We start from the raw sequence: 23685 nt of genomic DNA, 5'->3' as shown, positions 1-23685 counted from the left end.
ATTGGATGCCTAAAGAAAATGATTTCATTATCATAAGTACAAGCAGTCTCTAATAACAAACAGAAGCAGAGCTGAGGTTTAAAAGTGGGACAGATAATGTGTGTTTGCTCTCAGTGCATCTGCAATGCGTCGCATTACACCAAGCAGTAAACTGGTGTCTTAGTCTTCTGGAGTCCAACTGGATTCATTTCTCTTCTGCACAGCAGAAACCATTCATCACTCCTCCCGATATCCTCCAGAAGGTCAAAGGTTTACTCCCTCTTTCTTTTACCCATGTGGAGAAAACACAGCAGAGGACTTTTAAGTGATGACAAGATTAGGTTAAGGATAATACTGAAGCATAAATGTATAGTCTTGGACTTTTAGCTTGTAATGGTGACCGGGGGGGTTCTTGTACTTTATGAAACAGAATTGACATTGTGTGACTTACATAACTTTAGTATGACTTCAGACATGTTGGAGAAATTTTCCAGATCTACTCCACTTACCAATGTCCAATTGTGTTTTCCTAATATTTTAATTGATTTAACTTACCACTTTAGCATCATTTCTTATCAGGGGACCAAGTGAGAACAACTTTCCATTTTGCTTCTTCAGCAGGGCAGCAGAAATGATGAACATGGTCCTAAATTTAATTTATTTTTAGATGAAGATTCATATTCAAAGAATACTATTTGATGGTTTGGGTGTTAGATATTGTTAAATATAATCTGTTTCTTGTTTCCTGACTTTTTGTTGGTGATGGTGTTGATGTTACACCTGACCTGCAGATAAAGAATAAATCCACCTCACTCTTTTATTAACATGGCTCTCCATTAAATCCCCTCATAAACCAACGGTTTTACTCTAAAGGCAAACATGACCTGAAAATTGTTCAAAATCTCCTTCCAATTTAATTCAGTTTGTTTATAAAGTACAACAAAAACTCCATGCCCACGCTTCTGAGCTTTGATTTTATTTAGGCACTAAAGGATGAACATATTTTTTTCATTTGTATGAATACTTTACAGTCATCAGCTTAATAATTAAATACAATTCTTTCTGCAAAGTGGAACCCAATGACAGGAGAAAGAGAAAATAAGGGATCCTAGAATGGATCCCTGAGGCATCCCACAGCCAAAAGACACTGTAGGTTAAACAAACTCATGAATGCCGCCACAAAATGCTCCGTCAGGTACGAACAAAACCTGTCTAAGGCTGCACCTCTAACACCAACACTCAAAATAAAACCCTTCAGGTAAGTTTTTCTGAGCGAATAACATTATAATACGATGTAAAGCTGAAAAAAGACAATTTTACATAATACGCCTCCTTTAATAACATTTGTCACACTGCAGGCACAAATGTTATTACATTTAATTTGGATTCCATATGTAAGACCATTAAAAATTGCAGCATTATGGCAAAGTGGAAGGAATGTTATGCATGTTAAAATTTGCTTGTACTCAGTCAGATTAAATAAACAGCATCTTTTAACTGTATTTTTTAAAGATGCAACACTTTCTCAATTAAATTTAGCTCTGGCCTTTGACTGGACCGCTCCATCACATTGTACATGAATAAATTTGTAAGTCAGTACAAGAAAACAAGTTAATGACACATTTATAATTAAACCATCATGGACGTATCCTCATCATATAAGATTGATTTTACAAGGCAATCAGGCCTTTTTTATTAGTTAATGCTTACTAATGCTTCTTATTTGAAAAATAAAAAGTGGAGCACACCAGACTTGAGGACGCAGTGTTGTCAAACGCAGCATATTTGTGTTGCGTAATACACACGGGCAATCTTGTTTAGACAAAGTGTGGAAAAAGTGGCAGCAGTGAGAGGAACGGGAGTGATGCCTCTTTCATCAAAGAGCCTGCTGAATTATTCAGCCAAATTAATCAAAGTTCATAAAAAATGTAGCTCTTTGACATAGCACCGCCTCTGTGACAGACACATCCTTGCAAAATTAACCACGGAAAGCTTATGTGAAATCATGAGAGGTCCTTTCATTATTAAGGAAATCCAGGGTTTGCACTTTGAAATAAGGAATTAATAAGTGGAACTGAGGGACCCATAAAGCCATGTCCTGGTTTCCTTGAACAGAAATCAAATTTATTACTTGGCATGTTTTGAAAACAAGTTCAAAACAAGACATGAATAGAATATTGGAAATGTCATCTGAATTCGAATGTCAATGGCGTGCAAGTTTGATGTATTCATGTCCTAATATTCTCTGTAATCGTTCTATGTCCCAAGCTAGAAGGACAATTTATTTCTTCAATGGTGTTTAATGTGATTCAGTAAAATACAAATATAAAGTACAGAATAAATGTTTTCAGGGCTTTATGATTTAGAAATCTGTTGTTTCTTTCATTAAAGAAGAGTTTGACTTTCATGACGCTCATCGTTTATCACATAATATTCATCCTTTGTTTGTTTGCAACCCCCATTTCCCTACCAATTGTAGTTTAGTTTATAGCAGGTAAAATAAGTATTGAATAGGTAATTCAGCAATATTTACTCACAAGTGGGCACCTCTTATGACATACATAAAATTTCTGCCTTTATAATGTATAGATTGATGTGACTGACCCATCATGTCATGTGACTTAAATTTACAGAATAATTGAGTGAAATGTTGTTGCCTTTAGCTTCTCAATGCCGTCCAACCCCCCCTCCAACCCATCCCCATTTATTTATTTATTTATTTATTGGTTGTTAATGTATTCTTTTTTATGTAATTATACTTATTTGGTCTCGTTTTTGTTATGTCAATACGGGGATTTATGTTCGCTACGGGAAAAGGGTAGGGAAGAGGGAAAGAAGGGGGAAAGGGGAGAAGAAGGAAAGAAAAGGAGAGAAGGAAGAGGGAAGGGGGGAAAAAAACTGTAAAAAAGAAAACAAAAAATCGGAGAAGTCATGTAAGCTTTGCCAAATGTCTGTAATATCAATGTATGTATGATCGCCTGATAAACAAATAAATGATACACAGCAAAAAAAAAAAAAAAAAGTATTGAATATGTCATAATTTTTCAACATGGCGAACATATTTCTATTGACATGAAAATTTCACCAAGTATTCCATGTTTAGAAAGAGGCCAAACCAAATAAGTATATGTGTGTATTTATTTGTAGATTTATTTACTAGTTTAATTTTTTTCTGTTTTTTTTGTTTTTTTCCATTATCCATGTGTTTTGAATTTTTATTTTCAGCCATTTGGATTGGTATGACTGTATCACAGCTTCTAGGATCAGTTTGAAGAGTTTCTTATTTCTTCTAATTAAGTCCCCAGTTTTGCTCTCCATCTGGCTGTAAAAATATATTTCCTTACTGAGAGAAACACTTAAATTAACTCAGTTACGTTTTTTAAAATTTCATGTTTAGTTTATTCTAATAATCAGGTTTTTTGTTTTTTTTTCAAAGAATTTGACACAAAAGATCTGTTAATGAGCAGATTTCCTGCTAAACTCGGCTGCTCTGGGAACTTATTCCAAAAAATGTTGTTAGAAAGAGAAAGAATCTGAGCAGATAATGAGTCTGGTTCTGAATATCACTTCATTTGCATTACTCACTTTGCTTAACAGCCACTCTTCAACCTTTTTTCTTTTAGAAATGTGTAACTACAGTTTATTCAAGCCACAACACTGACTTGTTAAGCAAAATTCCCTAAACAACAGGCATCAATGTTTCACATTACCTTTTGTTTAAGACTGTTTCATCTTCACCTGAAATGATCCTAGATGGGCTTTTTTTAATCAGACTATTTAAGACTGAGCTCAGTTCAATATAGTCAATACTAAATGCAAAAACAACACATATCAGTGAATTGTGCAATAAACTTTCCAAACAACTTAAATTTCAGTTTAAATTAATTCTTTTTTAGCTCAAATATTGCAGCTAAAACCTCCCTGTGAGTCTTTGTTTATTTTATTTTTTGCTCAATTCTAAAAAGGGAGGAGTAAAGAAATAATTATCAAGACGTGTTTACATATTAGGTATTTACTGACAGAATGAAATGTGTACTTATCTCTGTAGCTCACCAGGAAATAGAGCTGTGTACGCTATACACTGACAGCGTATCTCATGGGTATCAGGAGCGACAGATTAAATTTACATTTGAAACAAACCATAATTTTCTGTCAGCTTGAAAGAGACACCGCCAATATCCCTTCACAGCAGACTTACCCAGATGTGAGAAACACTCTCAAAGGCGATATACGCTTCATTAACAAGATGTCTCAAGGATACCATCGCAAACAGAATTAATTTAGTACACATAACAGAAAATCACAGTTTAGTATGAATCATAATGTCCAACCGTTTCAGCATGGCAACTGGTATAAATTTGTCCTGTAGCTCCGCTTTTAGAGTTCAATATGGGCCTTTTTATACCCAAGGACAGAAGGGCACAAATATGAACAAAGCACACTGTGAGAACCTGCTTCTGAACAGAACTGACTTCTGTTTATCTACTAATAATACAAAAGGTTCAGGTGAGACTTCAGGGTGAACCTGATGTGCACTATGACCTTTACAGGTGGACCTGGTGGGACCTACTCTAGACCTTTGCACATGCCCAACTGTCTCACGGTTGTCTCGTTGAGATCCAAGATTTTATTTTCAAGAGAAATCCTTTTTGAGAAAAACAAAATTATAAACAGAAGCAAAACAAGCAATTAAGAAATTTCACACCATTAAATAAGCCAATAAAATATGAGCTAAAAACAAAAACAAGTTGCATATTGTTTTTGTCTTAAAATAATTGTTCAAACACTCAAACTGGAAAGGCTCAAATCCAAGAAAAATACTTTTCATTCCTAAGTTGTGACTGTACTAATGATCACGATCAAGATGAGGACATGACAAAAATGGAAAGCACACCAATATTTAAATTAGGCAAATTTATATTTTTATTAAATTAAATCAAGGTTTAAACAAGAAAAAAAAATGAAAGTACAAGAAGATGCCAACACTAAACATTGTTGCAGTCGCAGACATCAGTTCTTGTTAGCATGGCCACTGATGATGGCGGATAAACAGTTTTCCTCTATTGGAAAGTTATTTTTCTGTGTGTAAAGTATTGAGCAGCTTGTACCTGAGGATGATTTACAGCACTAGGACCCTCCTCCTGACTCTGATTGGTTGTTCTTGGTCAGAAGTGTTGCATTTCTTCAAACCGTAATATTAACTCCGGGAGGTGTTTGATATTTTCACAGATTAACTCTCTGGTGTTGTGCTGTTCTTACTTTCAACAAATATGTAAAAAACATTTCTATAAAAGTTACATAGCTCAACCTTAAAAGTTTTATTGTTTATTTTGATGGGGAACACATAGAGCACCTCCCCCTACGTCTCCATTTCTGTTCTTCATAAAGGGTCACAAGATATGTTGGACAAACACTTAGTCAGAGAGGCCTATAAAAGTAGAAAACAAGGCAGCAAAATGAGCTCTGAAATAAATAAAGGGCTGTGTAGGCGACCTGATGGCTGACTGCTTAGTGTTCGTTTCACATTGACTTAAATGCTCCCAGCTGAGTTGCAACCAGCTTGAACCTTTGCTGCAATCAATTCCCTAGATCTGGTTTGTCATTCTTTTTCAGAGGAAGGACAAATCCCCCACACAAAATAAAAACTTTGCCTCAGCAAGACCAAATGCATATTAATGCTGTTTGGCTCCACATTGAACAAATGTGAAAAAGTAGTTATGAAGTGATGTCCATTATCTCCTATTTATCCCAGTTGGATAAATAGGAGATATCCAGTTGGATAAATAGGAGATAATGTTTGTTTTTGGTTTTATTTACCCAGGATGCCCTGCTTCTGGTTTTTGGATCAGTCTCCGGTCCGTTTGGCGTTCATCTATGCCTTCTAACCTCATGAGAGTTCACTTCAACCGAACCAAGATCAAGGTTTTTAGGTGAACCCCATCAGAGTTTGATAATACATTCACAACATTCTCTTTCAATGCACTTTTCCAAGGCTGAGCCTTGGTATTTTCCAAGGCTCAACTAAGTCTTTTCTTTAAAAGAAACCATAAAACTATGTAACAGCACAATGAACACAGCTTGAAATGGCAAGACAAAATTATATTAATGTGGGTGCAAACCAGCCCTTAGTCCTCTTGGAGGCTTTGAACAAACTTGCAGGCTTGAAAAGAAATGCCAACAGTTGGGACAGCATGCAGAGAGCCATCCGATGTGTAACTGTGGAGACGATAAGAACAGAGAGCAGGATGTAAACCAGTCAGCGAGCATCACAGAGACATTTCCGTTTAAACCAGGAGAATAAAGGAATACAGTGGGAACAAAACTGCCCAGAGGCAGCTGCATGACTTTTTAAATTATACACGTTAAACTTGTCAGATGTTCTGTGGAGATTCTAGTTTGGTGTGCATGTGTGTGTGTGATAAAGCAGTGAGTAGACACACACATCCACAAAGGACCCTGCTTTAATTAGGGTTGGAAACATTTAGTATGCATATTACTCTTTCACTTGGAGCAACTGGCTACTGTTTTTTTTAAGCAATGGAATTTATAGTAGAAAATTTTCATATCAAGTACATTATAAAACAAATAAAAACTGATGCTTTATATTTATTTTAAATATTTCCTCTAAGCAACTGTTGGTAGTTGCTTTGCACAAGTGTTGGAGTTTTTGAGTGTATACATTTTGATGGCCAGCAAAGAGGAGAAAATAAAAAGTTGACAAAAGGATGCTGCTAGATTAAATATCAGTGCACATGAGCTTGATTGTCAGCGCTAAAACCCTCCTCCTGGCTCTGATTGGTTGCTTCTGTCCAGCGCGCTGCAGTCATGCAGATTTCACTAGGACTGGTTTCTTCTGAAATGTCAGCTAATAGCATGTCAAGCATTATTGTGCTCTAAATCTTGAAACTTTATTTTCTTATGAATATTTTAAATAAAGATATAAAACAAATCTGCTGTTAGATTTTTTTCTCAGTCAACTTTATCTGCTACATCAGTAAAAATAAACGCTAACCGACTTCACTCACTTGTTAATTTAAATAAAATTTGAGTCTGGTTTGATTCATAAAGAAGCAAAGTATCTCTATTTCATTTTAATGGCTCGTCCTCATTTAATGAAATAACATTCCCAATCAATCCAATATGCAATAAAGTTAATTTTTCTCCAAAATGTCTTTGAGACAGTTTCTCTCAAAGTTGTCTTTAAGACTGACAACTTTTAATATCCAAATGATCCTGTTCAGAGTATTTAATTATCAGGTCTTCAGGCATAGATGTCAACATCTTGATGGGGACAATTCTGGGATGACTAAGGCTGTGATTTTCATACGCTCAAAAAGAAAAACTCATCTTAGTTCTCACATGCACCTCACCGGAGATACACAACCTAAACTGTGTTGATACTCATCAACTCACAGTGACATGCAGTGATGTAGAATAGCTAATAGGATTTTGATAATGGGCCTAATACTCCCACAGGTGCTTTAATGGACTTGTCTTCTGGAAGAGTCAGGATATTGCCTTCCTGTATGCTCTGCACCCCTGAGAGTTTTAAATTCTTCAAAGGAAAATGAGCACCAATGATGATCTGCTTCTCAGAACAATCACTGCCTGCTGTGAACACGCTGCTACTTTTAAAATCTGGGAATCAAAGCCTTAAAAATAAAAAAAATCTGAGTTGATGTTCTCACATGATTCTTAGAAATATTAACCTGTTTCTAAATCCAGCAATTTTGGACTTTATGGGCTAATTGTATAGCTCTAATATATGATCAGCAGTAAATCTGAGAGGGAAAAAGAACAAAAAGAATTACACTAAAACCCAATAAATCTAAGCACCTGGATGTGAGATAAGATAGACTTAGGAGAGGACATTGTAATTAATTTGCTTGTCGACCTCTCTTCTTTTTTCACAGAAGAACTTGCAGAATAGAAAATGTTTTCTTTGCATATTAAGTTTCTCATTTCCTGAACCTTTTCTTTTCTTTGAAGGGTGTGAACGATGTAATTGTACATGGAAATCTCCAGGGCAGATCTGCAAAGTGAACAAAATGAAAATTCTCCTCACTGTATAAATAATTATACACATTGGGGATTTTGCAGAAATCCATCTGTTGCATTTGTGAATTAAAGATGAGTCGATTGAGAAACCAGAGACGAATTAAACCACCTCTGTGGCTTTATATGAAAACATGACAGGAATTTGTGAGATTTAAGGTTTTCTTTAGAAGCAGATAAACTCCATGTGTAACACTTTATGGTAATTTGATGGTTTTGCAAATTTGATTAAAAGTGAATTTCTTGTATTTTTGTGCTAAAATCTCATGAGTAGACTTATAGTTTATAGTATGTCTTTATTTCAGTTATGCTTATGAGCCCTGCGTGTAATTTTCTGTTTTGCCATTTTGGAAGTCGCCTACTAGCCTTAGCATTCATGGTAGGCTCTGTTGTGGTGAAATGGAAGGATGTGAGCAGCATGTGAGCAGCATGTACATGAAGATGATTGACAGTGGAAAGGCACTCTTTCTGACTCTGATAGGAAATTTCTGATGGAAATTTCATTTATGCTGAAGCTGTTTGCTGTATTATTAATAAAAGTTGCCAAATATGAGCGCCAAGTAAAAATGGGAAGCCATTATAACATTTTATTTAAAAAAATGTGCTTATATCTAATTCCTATTTGAATTATGGATTTCTGAAATAACTAAGGATTCAATGCGTGATGGAAAAGCCGTCACGAGCTTGAATGCACTGATACAGTAAAATCCGTACCTACATGAAAGCACACAAACATACACACATCTGATATAACTCTCTGGTTTCATGCCAGTCATGACGAAACTGGCACGTTTCGTTGTGGGTTGACACACGCCGTGTTCCTGACTCGGCTGTCACTTCCATCCTAGCCTGTAATTTTCAGTGTCAAACATTTTTCCGGTTCAGATATTCAAACAAAGTTATTTCCAGATTAATGCGCGCCAGACGGGAGTCACATGACGACGTAATGACGTCATTCATACAATGGTATGTAGTGTTTTCTATTCAATTTAACAATGTATTCAATTTAACAGGTTTTTATTTCGTGATTATAATTAATAAATTTAGTTTATAAACTTTGTATACTTTTTGTTTTGTTTTCTTGTGGGCGGAGCCTGTTACAATGAAACAGGGCTCTGCACCGCAAGGAGTCAGACTAACTTTAGACTCCCTACAGGTCTCACTAAAATTGATGGGCTGCTGAGCTGCAATGAAGGTTTTTTTGTTTTTTGTTTGTTTGTTTGTTTTTTAAATAAACCTGTCTGCATGTCCATTGTGAATATGCTGCAGAACTTCTCCAACGTTTTTCGCCTGAAGATGAGTACAATAAACATCATCTGAAGTGAACCACATTGGCTTATCATTTTTTTGTCCAAGTCATAACAGAACCCCACCACAAATGTTTATTATTAACCATGTTCATTGTAGATTATATAGATTATAGAAAGACTGTATTTGTTGGTAGTTGGAAACCAAATAATCATAAATGTAAAAATTTGACATCATTTGTCTTGGGCTACAGCGGCGTCAGTCCAAGAGGGAAACCCAGACCTCCATTTCCCCTGTGTCGCTCTTAAGCCCGATCTTGATGACATCTCAGGGCATTCCCAGCCCTCGAGGGATTTGTAGTCCCTCTGGAAATTTCCCCAGCCTCCCAGTGGGTTGTGCTGGGAAATGTTCCAAAGGGAGAGGTCCTGAACGCATCCATCACACCAAAGGTCCAGTGGATGACAAAGCTCGTAATTCAGCTGCCCTGTTAAAGAAGCTAAAAGGTGAAACTGTTTTTGTTTTTTGTTTTTTAGTCAGCAGTGGTTTGGGATTTGTTACTCACAATGTAACTTTGACCTGATTCATAAAAACTAACCTTAACTGTGACAAGTGAGGACTGCAGTACATTAGATATATTCAGTTTTTTGTTTTTGTTGTTGGTAACTTCACGGATGAGTTGTTAAATTAATTGGAAGGTTCACCACTTTTCCATATTTCTAAAAAATCATATTAACCTTAATCCCAAGACATGAGAAATGGCTTTGTAAATCTTTTCCTTCCCAAAATGAAAGTCACTGACCATTTCTCATCTGTACTTCATTTTCCTTTTGGGATTTTTTGACCTACTTCATGCTCTTTGAAATGTTATATTTAAGTGATTTATTTATTCAACATGTCTGGCCATCTTTGGGTCTGGGTGTAGCTTGTGAAATTAAACCAAGAAATATGCAGTGAACCCAGTGTATCAATTATTAACTGCTTTTTGTATGAACTCATCTCACTTGAGTCTGATCTTGAAATTAGCTTGATGATCTCAAACATTGGGAGTAAACCTAAATTAGTCAGACGACAATCCTTTTTCATAGCACTCGAGAGAAAAGTGCTTTTTAAGATCTCTGGCTAATAAATCATAAGTCAAATTGCAGGAATATTAAAAAAATAAAATAAAATTTTGGCTACACATTTCAGAAAATTACACTGAACAGTGAAACTCCATATTTCATCTGTTTATGAGCAGTTGCAGTTTGTTAAATGCTGAGGCACGACTATTAGTGATTTGCTATTAGTTTAAAATGTAATTTTTCATTCATCTTTTGCACTAAAATTTTCTGGGACACTGGATTTTGGGTTTCCATCAACTGTAAGCCATAATGATCTCAATTACAAGAAATAACGACTTGAAAAATCTCACTATGGGAATCACATGAGTTTCACTTTCTCAAATGAACTTTTTCACAATATTAAATTTTTTTAAGATGTTCCTATTTTGCCTTAATGTTTCCACTATCCAAATGTTGCATAAGTTGAACCCTACCAGGTCACTGGACTTTGTTGCTGCAGCAGCCTCCACGATGAAAGAGAGGCCGCTGTCCTTGCCACACACCTCCAAATATAATTACTTGGCATTAAAACTTGCTTTTGGAAAAAGTGCTCATTTTCTCTTGCATAAGAAGAGTGTCACTGAATAGCCTGTGGTTAAACTCCCTGTAATAAGGTGATTTTTCAAACAAGCCTAATGTGGGGTTGAACAGGGTGAAGGTTTTCAGAGGAGGACAGTGATGACACATCAGAAAACATCTTTTCGGCCCACTAACTCAGCTCTGCCTGCTTTCGCATAGCCTCAGATATTTTCTTTGTTTTTCTATCTGGTATTCTGACTGGAGTGATATTACAGCTCAAGTAACCATGAAAAAGAACAGGATAAGATCAGTGGTTCAGTCGGGGAATCCCTCCTCGATGCCTTTAGACTTTGAGGATCAGCTTCGTAGTGCTGTTATTGAATCCATCCTCGCTCGCCCACAGCTCAGAAAAGAACTGAACAGCAGCCAGCTGGACCTCTTCAGTGAAGCATTGTTTTTGTAAAAAGATAAAAAATGAAGAACAAGAAGAAGAAGAAGAAGAAGAAAATGCTTCTCCCTTGATGGTCTTGTCACTGAAATAGGCCAGCATCACTGTGAGTTCCTTTGAACAGTCTGGCATGATTTTAGAGAGCATCATAGGGGAGCAGAATCATAAGAGATGATCTCTCAGAGGTATTGGAACAAAAGCAAAAAAGTTGCTGATAGTTGAAAGTTTCTGGCTCTGGAGTCAGAGAGGAACTATATTCAGCTGCACAACAGCTGATTGCAGTCAATACTTGAATCATGTAGGCCTGCCCACAGGCATAAACAACACAATTACACACAGACAGTACATTTCACATGTTACTGTAGGTTACATTTAGACACCTTTTCAGACTTTCATTCTAGATTTCTAAAATTTGGGAACATTTGTAATGGAAACAGCTTCTGTTGACCTAAATCCTAAGCAGATGATCAGATGATTGCAGTCATGTGTGCAGCCACAACCTACAGGAAAGATCTTTGGTTTGAAGAGGTTTCTCATGTAAGCACACAGAACATATGTAAATACCAGGATCCATCGTTCATCCACTTATGATCTACAGACACATTTCATGTCGTTTACATCTGGAAAATCTGTGCATGTGCACAACATGGGGAGCAAAACGTTGATTCTTTTAATTGCCATCAATAGCCGTGCTGCTACAGTAGACCAAATCTATTAACAAAATGCAACTTGGAAATGCAAATGTTATTAATTTCCAGTCCAGTGCGCCACAGCAGCATAAAAATAATGCAAAAAAACATTGAAGAACAAGAAAACCACCTGTATTCTTTTTTTTCTCATTCTCTATGTTGGCTACACTACACACTATTGCCATGGAAACTGACTGACAACAGCTCCACTAGTGTATCAGGGTTCAACACCAAAAAACATTTCTCACGCAAAGAAGAGAGCTTCATGTTTATTTTTGCAATTATTTCTAAGTGGCATTTAAAAAAAAACAAAAAGAAAAAAAAATACGTCATGTTGACGTCTCACTGATCCTTTCAGGGTTATCAGGGGATTAGCATCCATTTCCAGTGGTTATTGGGACAGATCACCACTCCATCACAGGACAAACAACCATACACACATGCCTACACCCGCACACACCTTAAGGCAATTTGCAAATACCAATTAACCCAGCAGTGAACATGCAAACTCCATGCAATCTTGCTGAAAGACAACAGAGCTACCAACTGTTCCTGATGGAAATATTAATTTTCCAGAAATGGGGTGGGGAGAAAACACTTTTCATTGCAGTTTCTTTTTCTTTAACAGTCAATCCTCTTGTATTAGTATTATAATACTAATAATAAATGTAGACTGTTTTTCTGTGCCTTCAGCAGTACTTATCTTTTAAATGATGCCAGATATGACTGAAGCGGTCTGGGTTCATTTGTATGCATGAGGCCTTTCTGGCTCACACTTCTGGTCATCAGACATTTCTGACTCATAAAACTGTAATAGTAATATGACTAATATAAAACTTTTATGAATCTAGTGCACACAAAGCTCAGGGCAAGTAAGGGTTGTCATGAGACCAGAATTTAACAGCAAACCAAGATTAAGGCGGGTGGGTTTGATGCATGAAGTAACCAGTTGGAAGGAAAACTTAAAGCAGAATTACCATAGCAAAATGAAGAAACAAGACAGCAGTTCACCCCAGGACAGATTTTTAAATAACCATGACTACAGCATGAAGTAACACACTTCCAGCCAAAGCACTTCTTTATTGTTTAAATTTTATTTTTGAGTTGCAAAACACATTTTGATTCTGGACCAAAAAGCTCCAAATCAAGACAACTGTTTTCACTGCAGGCACTTCCAAAGCTCCACAAGCTTCACTTTAATAAAGCCCTGATTTCATTGGAATGGCATTTGAGGAAACACTTCCTCTCTATTAAAATAAGACAATATCTGAGCCGCTACTTCAATGGTCAGAAAGAAACACATTTTCTCCAGCAGCTTCATTCCTCTGCTCTTCTCTGCTCTGCTTCCTCCCATGGTGCGCCGTTCCATCTTGCAACACAATTAGCATTTATGCCAAGTGTGCTAGGTTTCCAATAATTTTAAGTTTAAGTTGTAAGCTTTATTTAGTGTCATCCATCTTCACACTCCAAACAGCTTCTCTGTCCCTGATATTTTTATTATTTATTTTTTTGTTGATGTTTTGGTAATCATGTCGGTGGTGTCTTTGTGAGTAATTCAATAGGTGACTGTATACATGTAATATCATTTATTTTTCTCTGTTTGGATTCAGATACATGTAAATGGACAATGTGAAACAATAAATGAAGCAAAAAAATATATAAATATTTTTAGTTTGATGAGTTTGCAGAAAAATACCAACTGTATTTGTTTGTTTGTTTGTTTGTTTTATTCATTACTGGGCGCCTTGGTGGCACAGTTGCGCATAAATAGATAAAACCATTGAATAAACAAGATGTCATGGAGAATAACTCGTGTGGTAAAGCAATGCGGCAGCTTTGATTTACCACATTGTTTTTATTCCCACAACCTCTGGCTGGAGAAGAGCAACAAACTCAGAGATGAAAAGTTTAGAGATCAAATTTTGGCACATCCTCCAAAGGGTTAAATAGGAGGACCCAATAAAAATTAAAGCTGCACATTTTAGATTTCTATGTCAGAAAGCAAAATCATTTTTCCTTTTCACATGTGTCCACAGCATTGTGTTGGTCTGTCAAATATAATCCTGATAAAAACATTAGAAATATTGTGGCAAAATGTGAAAATGTTCAACACATTCTAATATTTTTGCACAAAACTGAATGTGAATGAAGGTGGCTAAGGCACACTGAAGCACAGACAACAAGAAAAACAAGTCAAATGGATGTGAGCCAGCTGGCAGAGATCAGACTGCAAATCCTTCTGTTCATGGTGAGTGTAATTTTAACTCCAAATTTTTAGGTGCTGAAATGTGAACATGAATTATTCAGCTTTAATCTGTGCAAACTAAACCTAGACGTAGCGGAAAAGGGAAACTTTCTCAACTCTGCAACATGCTTCTAAAATACTTGGAAATAACTCAAGAATAGTTTTAATTACATATTTGCACTCTATCAACAGCATCTGGTTAATTTTTAATCTACAACTCCAATTACTTGTTTCTTTTCCAGTTTCTAAAGTCTCTTGATTTTGATTGTATTTAGAGAAGGGATCAAAAAATCAACAGGGTTCAAATTAACTATAGATCACCAGTTGATTCTGGGTAAAATAGTCTCAACTTCTCAGTTTTAATTCTATAAGTTTTTATCTTGTATTAACCCATGATTTTTTTTCACAAGACTACTTCCAACTTTATGAATACTACGCATATGCTTGAATATCAATGTTTTGAATCTTATACTCCAAAAGAATCGAAACATTAGTCCCAGTTGTAATTGATGCCAGAGATTCAACGTCTGACTGTAATGCTAAGTATTTAATAAATTTGCTTTGTAAAATAATACATTATGAAAATGGTCATTTGTGCAAATATTTGTATTCTTTTCAAAATTATTTTAAGGGATCATTTTTCCCTAGAGCTACAAAATGTGTTAACTCATTTGGAAAGTATGCCGTTTATTCAGATTTATTTTACCAGCTGGAAGAAAACGGTTTTAAAAAATAAGAGCCTACCCCGGCGGAAGACCTGACTGATCCCCGTATCTTCTGAATGCAGCCCGGATCTCTGGGGTCACCTTGACTGACTGCTCTGTTTACGGCTCTGTCCGTGTTTAATCCATTTTATTCACATGCTCTGAAAGCAAACGGTTCACAGACATGCAGGTCTGGAATGATGCTCATGTTTTTTGTGGTGAGCTAGACTCAAAAACACCAGGGAGGCGAGTTGAACGCGAGGGAAGGAGGAAGATGATGTTTAAATTACTTCCAGTTTTTCTATGAAGTTTTTGAGAGCAGACCAAACTAATATGGATTATACTTCAGCATAATTGCTGCACTAAGTGGTTTAGTAATAAGACGGAAATGGACAATTACAAAATGGAAATCTACTGAATCCTACACTTCTTTCTCAAAGTCCAGACAATATCCATTTATAGACCTTTAATGGGAACCTTCTAATATATTACTGATGTATGACGAAATGCTTGCAAAACAACAAACAGTAACAGTGTTTTTTGGGGAAGAATATAAGAAAAATGTATGAAATAGAGATCCTAAATATTCACTATCTTTACAATGTAGGAATTTAAAACTCAATCATCAGTTTTTTTGACAACAGCAACAAGGTATGAAGCAAAAATGTAAAGTTGGAATATTATTCATGGTGTATGCATAAGAGAAAATATTGCACATTAAAACAAATGAAAATAAAGATTATGCAGGGACTAAAAAATACAGTTAGTTCTTAGGCTTCATTCCTTCATTCACCTGTTCTAAGATGCATTTTTAAAATATAATTTGCTTGAAACTGTTCACTGTTGTATTTTGTGGATGAGAAACAACAAACCTTAAAGTGAATCTTCTGTGTTGCATGGCGTTGGACTTGTAAGATGAAAGCCTTACAGTCTGCACAGATCACACAGAGGCTAATATGGAAAGAGACAACCAATCTACCTCTGAATCAAATACCGCTGGACAGCTTTTATCTTTTCAGTCGGTGTAAACCTGAAAACGGCCAGCCAGCTTCACAAGGTAATGGAAACTTTCATTATGAGAAACCATACGCTTGACAGTTATTGGCACCACAAACTGTAAAACGTCTTAAAATAATTTAATGTTTCTGCAGCTGCAGAATTTCACACAAACAATTCCAATAACATTAAAGAAACTACATTTTTTTTTATATATATTTTAATTTTTAGGATGAAAAGAATGTTCAGATTCCACATTACCATTCAACTAATTCAGATGCATGCTGATCTTTATAAGGTAAAATCAAAACACTGTCCAAAACATTGAGTTTTGGAATTATTTGTATTTGAACAACCCCAGACAAGTGTCAGTGTTTATATACAGTTAAAACCAGATATTTACATACTCCAAATAAAAATATATGTTGTTTTTTTTTTTATCACTTTCTGAAGTTAAATGAGAAATCCACAGCTGTGATTCCAATTCATCAGAGGTTTGTGGAAGGAAACCCAAAAAGATTTCATCCCCTGATACTGACCAAATGTGTGTAAATTTCTTCATTTGAATAAGATTTTTTAAAAATACTCTAAAACATGGTATTTCTACGTTTTCTGGCTATTAACAAAAATAAATCATTTTAATTCTAACTCACTTAAACAGGAGAAGTTTAGGAGAAGTTTGGTCTGACTTAACTTCTGTTTTTCGTCTTTTTATTCCATATATCCATGTATGTAACTATCTAGTTTCCACAGTTTTGAGTGTCTGTTCTGTAGGTTTCTTCACTTGAAGATAGATTTAAATAACTTTAATAACTGCAGTATAATTTTTATTTTTCTAGTCATCATTAACTATAGCTTTAGCATAAGTCCTCACATCTTCCTGCTAAAATGCTCCATCCCATATTTGGAAGGAATCACTTTATTCATGTTGCCAAGAAACGGAGGCTGGCTGATAATTTGACAATCTAAACTTGCCTTTAAAGCATTTTCTAAGATACATTTAATAATTTTAGCAGGAAAAAAGATGTGGCATGGTGCTTGTTTTTGTTCTCTGTACTTCAGTCCATCATTAACTTGAAGGGGATAAGTGAAGCTCCATCCATTTGCTAATAAAACCACAGGAACAGAGCTCCAAGATCCACCTTCAAATGAAAACTTCATTAAAACTGTTTGCTCACTGCAAACAGGCTTTTCTTTCCAAGTTCAGCTCCCAGTACTCAGCTGCTCTCCGCAACAGATTTTAATCTTTTACATCAACAGTTAAATAGGCTAAATTAATTGTGTTCTTTTACAAATATGTTTTTCAGTTCAGCTGTTCCAAGTCTCTGTACCAATCATACAAATCTGTATACAAAAGTAGGTCTGTCCTAGACTAAATAGAGATTTTGCAGCTCTTTATTTAGTCGTAGAACAGATTCTCACAGGTTAGTGCGTAGTTGTGTGGAGGTTTGTAACATTTCCTTGTCGTGTCCAAAGACCTGTGTGTTGGATGTTTGTTTCTCCTCGTCCTTCACTGCAGGCTGTGACCGGCAGGTGCAGGCTCCACAGCTGCGGCTCTTTAAGGCTGATCAGGAGGAATTTAAAGAGGAGCCACTTTTCTGAGACAAACGGCAGAGTGTTTTGCTCAAATCGGTGGTAATCAGGCTCTCATTTTTCGGCGGTCCTGCTTCCACAAAGCACTGATGTTAACTGAAATAGCTGAATCACCTCTTCGGCATGTAGCTGAGTTTCACAGAGTCCTGCTAATGACCATATTATTGAGTTTAGATGTGCTGAAGCAGAAAGGCATACAAAGAAGCTGCAAAACTGGAGTTTGACACCTGAAGTATAAGACAAGTATGGAGTTGTTCAGGGAAAAAGTCAATATAGCAAAAATATATATACCATATATGAAATTAAAGGGGTTGTATTATGTGTTCTCCAGGCACATACTGGCATTTTATAGCAAAATCTGAACTGTTACATTGCATTTTTTTTAACAACTGAAGGTATCTAAAACTTAGCTTAAAAGAAATTTGACTTTCCAATGAAATTGGACTCTGTCTCTTTAAGAAGCTCCAACTCTGTTTTTTTTTTGTTAGCATATTTAGCTTAGCATGCCAAATGTTTGCAGAGTATAAGTGTTGAAAAAAATTGAGCCGGTGAACATTCAGTCAAATTCTTGGCAAACAAACAGCTCCGTAATAATGTGGAGTATGTTTTTTTTTTTCATGATGCTGAACATTTACATAAATATTGGTCAGATTTATCATTTATCATTTCTTTTCAACATGAAAAAATTATTCCTGCTGTTGTGTCTTCTTATACACATTTTGCAGCATGTTTTAATCCTTTTATTGCCTTTTTCTATATATTAGTACCAGTATGGTTGAGGATGAATCGCCAGTCGTCAGCATCAACCTCCCGAACCCTTCCATGGATTCTTTGAAGATTCAAGCTCAAAAAATGATTGTTAATATCTCTGAAACTCCACATTTCTGTAATTGAGGCTTATTGTTAAAGTTGTAGTAAAAATTTATTTCTTCGTTCCATTTTTCATTGTTATGTTTTATGTTTGTTATGATCCAGAGACCAACTCTGGCAATCATACTCAGAGACTGAAAACTGTCCAGTGCAGTAGAGGAGCACGGTGATGTTCCCGGCCAAACTTCACCAACAGCCCAACAACCCGAAGACCATCTGTGTTAGTGAGTGGACAGCTCTTTGGGGCAGTGCAGAGAGTCCCAGTCCCTTATCAACAGAAACATAAACTGGGGAAGAAGTGATGAATTTGATTATCAGTTTGGTCTGTTATGTACTGTAATGTCCGGCAATCTAACTGTCAAAAGAACATTTACTCTATCATATTACATGAACTGCTTGCTTTACTTTCTCCTCCTTGTACCGTGAACAATTCCATGCATGTTGTATTGAAGAAAAATTTATTAAGCATACTGCATTTTGTATTGCACAGCTGATATGTCAGACCTTTTGATAAGTAATATGTGACTGAAAGCGACATGTGAAACATGCACATTACTCCACGTTGTGATATGTTTTATAGTTATGGTGCACGTTTTGAAATAAATGCGTTTGAGAAAATCCTTGCCTCTTTATTAAATGTTTATTTTCCAAAGAATTTTTAAAAGGTCAAAACAATAAAATACCTATTTAATATTAATTACAAATAACCCTTATGAAGTTAAAAAAAAATAAAATAATATTAAGATCTAACACTGAATTCGTGATAGTAAGTGTTAAATGATTCACTCCAGCAGATTTAATATTTGACACTAGAGTTAAGGTATCAACTCTCCAAAAAAAAAGTTAAATTAACACTTCCTGGTGTGGACATATTGACACTTTAAAAGTGCTGAAATCAAACCTGACAGATTTTATTTGGGCCTGCTGGATTTGCTGTGTATGAATGTCAGACAAAGACATTCCAGGAACGTTTTTGATGAGAGAATATCACAATGTGATATTATGCTCAAAGTTGATTCTGCATAATACCTCATTTTAAATATAAGAGCATCTACATTGGATTATTACACAGTAAAAGAAACCAAACACTGTGACCACTGCTTGATAATAGCACAAAGTTGACATCCAATTCTCCATCCATGTAGTTTATTTTAAGTTACTTTTAAGTTAGTTTGGCCTTATTTCAATTCTATGAAGACAGTTGCACTGAAAACTAGACAAAAAGTACTTGGTTAGCACAGTGATGCACATGTAATGCCACCTTAAGAGCCAAAATCAGGAGCCAAACACGCCAAACTCAAGAGAGACAAATGAGTTGATCCACTAGTAGGAGAGCCACCTGTTTATATCCAGAGGGAAATCCACTTAATAACCAGCAGGTGGGCTTGCAGCTCAGGCGCAACACTGAGGGAAGAGTGTGGGTTAGAGAAAGAACAGCCAAGTGGCACAACCGCTACATTACCATAAGCAAAATACATCTGGGTTTTGGAAGGAAAACCCCCTAAACATTTAGCTTGCTCGGTTGAGAGTTGGGGAATTTGGTGCGCGTTCATTGAATGTGATTACAATCTTGGTAACGGATCACGAATTAGTTTCATCCTTTGTTCTGGCAAGACAATGATTTTCATGCAGAGCAGAATTATACAGCAAATGCATTAAAATGTGAATGAAGTGACAGATTTGGGAGGGTTGGTATATTTCCTCGTGGCCTCTCCTGGCCCCTGGTAGTTGTTGAGTTGGAGCCGTTTGCTTCTCATCAGTGAACAAAACTGACATGGGTAATGAGCTTCCTCATTTTAGCTTGGCAAACAGCTTTTTCAGCAAAGTCATGGTGTGCAGTTGCTCCCAACATTATTGTCCCTGAACACCTCTGACACAATGAGCCAATCTGAATACAAACACCAGATACAAACACATGGTATATTTTTTTCAGTGTACTATTCAAGCACTTTAAATCTTCCCACTCACTTTATCAAAAGCATATTAATCAGTGCATGGTGTTGGTTTGAAAATGTGCTAAAACAATTCCTCTATTTATTTGTTTGTTTGTAGTCACGTTTCAACAAGGAAGTTTACCTTTTTTGATCATTTCCTTTTTTTTCTAGTGGAAAGAAACACTTTTATTCATGAAATAACAATATCAACTTATATTGTTGATTTTACATTTTCTTAGAGTTTTTATTTATTTTTTTTATTTCATTTTCACTTGAGACCTGTCTTGAACTTGTCCCTCAAACTCAGGAACTTAAACCTATCCCCAAAATACTTGAAAAATAATGTGGATTTGTCCATAAAGACTTCAGACTTTATTTACAAAGCGAAGAGTCTGAGGGTGTATTAACACGAGTCTTGTTCAGGCCTCAAAAGTCAAATGTTAGTTCATTTGCCTACAAAGACTGGTTTCTTTGGGTAGATGTGAATCTGCCATTGAAATCTGGTGCTGTCGAAAAATACAAACTGGTCCGCCTAAAATCCTAATTTTGAATGCATATGTGAACAGTACGGTAAGTGGATCCAAAACCGCTCCAAAAGCAGGAAGTATACCATAGCGCAGGGCATTCTGGGTCAACAGAACCGAAACAAACGAGTCTAATGCTAGAGGGAGAAATGTATCAATCCTTTGCAAAAGACAAAAAACTTCATTTTGTAGATACGTCCGTGGTCTCTTTTAAAGTGAAGACAGCACATTAATATGAATTATGGTTTGTCCACAACTTCTTTCTAAGCGACCCAAAGTTTTTGATTTTTTGGAAAATCAGAGTGTAAATGCCGCTCTGCCAGAGTGAGATTCAGAGTGACATTTTGACCCCAAATAATTTTTTAACTCGCCCTCACGCTCACAAATATCGCATGATTGGTATCAAACTCAGTCATCACATTGATACGCATGCCTGCTCCGGTCAAATGTTTAAAAAAATTATCTAGCGCTTATGGTTTTCTGTCAAGGTGCTTCAGAGCAAAATCATGCACCAGGGTAACTGACAAATCTCACTGATTCACTTCCATGTATTTCTGAAAAATTTCAGACCTTGGCACACACCTTCTTTATATCATCGCTGTTAATACTGTGAATGAGGTAGAGATATGAATCGCGGGACTATCGGAGACGAGAAATAGCCCTCTCATACGCTTCAATCGGTTTTCGAATATGTATTACGGTTCCTCCCACCATCCTGCAAACTGGCTGGCTCAAACAGAGAATTGTCTCCCCTGGATGTCTCACTCACAGCTCAGACAGGTGATCAGAGGATTATTTACCATGGAGCAGGAGCTGCTTAGGACTACAAATACGCATCACTGTAGTTCTAACTATGTTGGAAGACTCAGGAATGAGCTGGCCTTTACTTGTGTAGCTTCTTACTTGGGAGTGGGAGACAGTGATGTTATGGTAGCCAGAGTCCTACTGTCTCCCACCATCCTGCCGGGAGCCCCTCCCACGTCCCCGAGCTCAGACAGGTGATCAGTCCCACAGATTCAGAAAAGTGGATCTGACAGGTGGTTTCGCTCAAGGCCAAGCGTCTCTATTTCTGTAGAGATCGAGGACCTGATTGACAAGTCTGGTTTTGGCAATAATATGATTCTGCATTATCTGTTTCTCTCAGCTTAGGGAACTGCCTTGCACATCAAGGCAGTTCATTAGCATTAGCCTTTTATCTTAAATAAGCTATTACCCATTTTTCTGTTACCCATTTAGGCTAATTTCAGCTTATTCATTCATTTTAACATACTCAATGGTGCACGTCCAGCTTACTTAACATACTTGTGACTTCCCACAAGCTAATGACTACTATTTACCTAAACTTAGCATTGACGCTAATTTTTAGCATCAGAATGCTGGGTCCAAACCGACGGGTATACTTTGGCAGGCCCCAGTTAAATTTCTTCAGGAATTTTCTAGTTGTGTCTACCGCTTGACCTTGCCCAGTTACTGTTGGCAGCACACATTCTCCTGCACTAACCCAAGCTGCACAAATGACTATTTATTTGGGAGCTGAAGCTACACACATAAAACCAGTGAATGTTTTGGATTGGTGTGTAGATAAGATTCACCGCAGATGCAATATGACAGAAGACATAGTTACAGTAATCCAGACAGGTTTGGGTTCACACATCTAGCAAAATCAAATCATGTTTTGAATCATTTGATAACAAACATCTAAACACCAGAATGTGTGGACACCTTTGAAAAAAAAAAAAATCAAATAGACACATTAAATGATGAAAACATAATTGCTATTATCCAGCCTATTAGAAAGTCTGATTGACAATGACAGCATGTCGTTTCTCCACTCAAGTGAAGCAGATGGAGCATAAAAGCAAACGTTATGTCTCTGTGTGGTAGCAGGGAAAGGGTACCATTAGCGCCAAAGCAATGGAGCAAGATGAGTTTGCACTATGAAGCGTTCAAATATATTTTTGACAAACATTTTGTAAAAGCTGTAAAGGATTACAAACTCATCCAACTATTTTAGCGAAAGGCAAAACAGGAAACATTTAAATTAAACTGTAAAACGTGGGCTTTTTACTATTTGCCAACACTACTATAGAAAAAAAAAGCTTTGATTATGAAAACTTTTAAATAGTACCAAGGACATAAAATAAACAGTCTATCTTTTTTCTGTTCCTTCTTTAAATCTCCAAGATGATCAAATAGTACCGGTACCAACTGGTTGTTTGGGATGTATGCCGGCAAATATCCTCCCCGGTCTTGGCAATAAAAAAGTAAACAAGAGGATAATTTAATTAGAATCATGTGGTTTAAATATGACTTTATAGTCCATGTGTGAACAATATATTTGTTTTATGGCAATCTAAACGGCATTTATTTTTGTTTTCAATTCAGACAAAGGCGTATTTTATATGGTTATTAAATCAAATGTGCATCTGACTACAGTCTGAATGATTATTTCACCTTTCATGGAAGTTAGTATCCAAAGGAAAATCATGTAAAGAAAAGTTCCATATTAATCAGACTGCACCAAATGCTATGTGTTTAATCATGTCATAAATATCAAGTGGTGTAAAGTTATCAAATTATGCACTTCATTCATTCAAACTGAAAGAAAGCTGAAAAAAGGATAAATCACAAACATCTTTACATATTGTGTTGATGCATGCTTGGTAATATGTTAAGTACACATTTCAGTTTAAACTGCTAGAAGTGTTTCTGCATTTACACCAATGTGTTTCATTTATGAACACTTTTTTCCTTAATGCCATGCAGGCAGCAACGCAGCAG

The sequence above is a fragment of the Gambusia affinis genome, linkage group LG21 (genome assembly GCF_019740435.1).
Source record: "Gambusia affinis linkage group LG21, SWU_Gaff_1.0, whole genome shotgun sequence".
Taxonomy (NCBI): Eukaryota; Metazoa; Chordata; class Actinopteri; order Cyprinodontiformes; family Poeciliidae; genus Gambusia; species Gambusia affinis.
The sequence above is the reverse complement of the archived record's forward strand: the minus strand, read 5'-3'. Positions refer to the sequence as shown.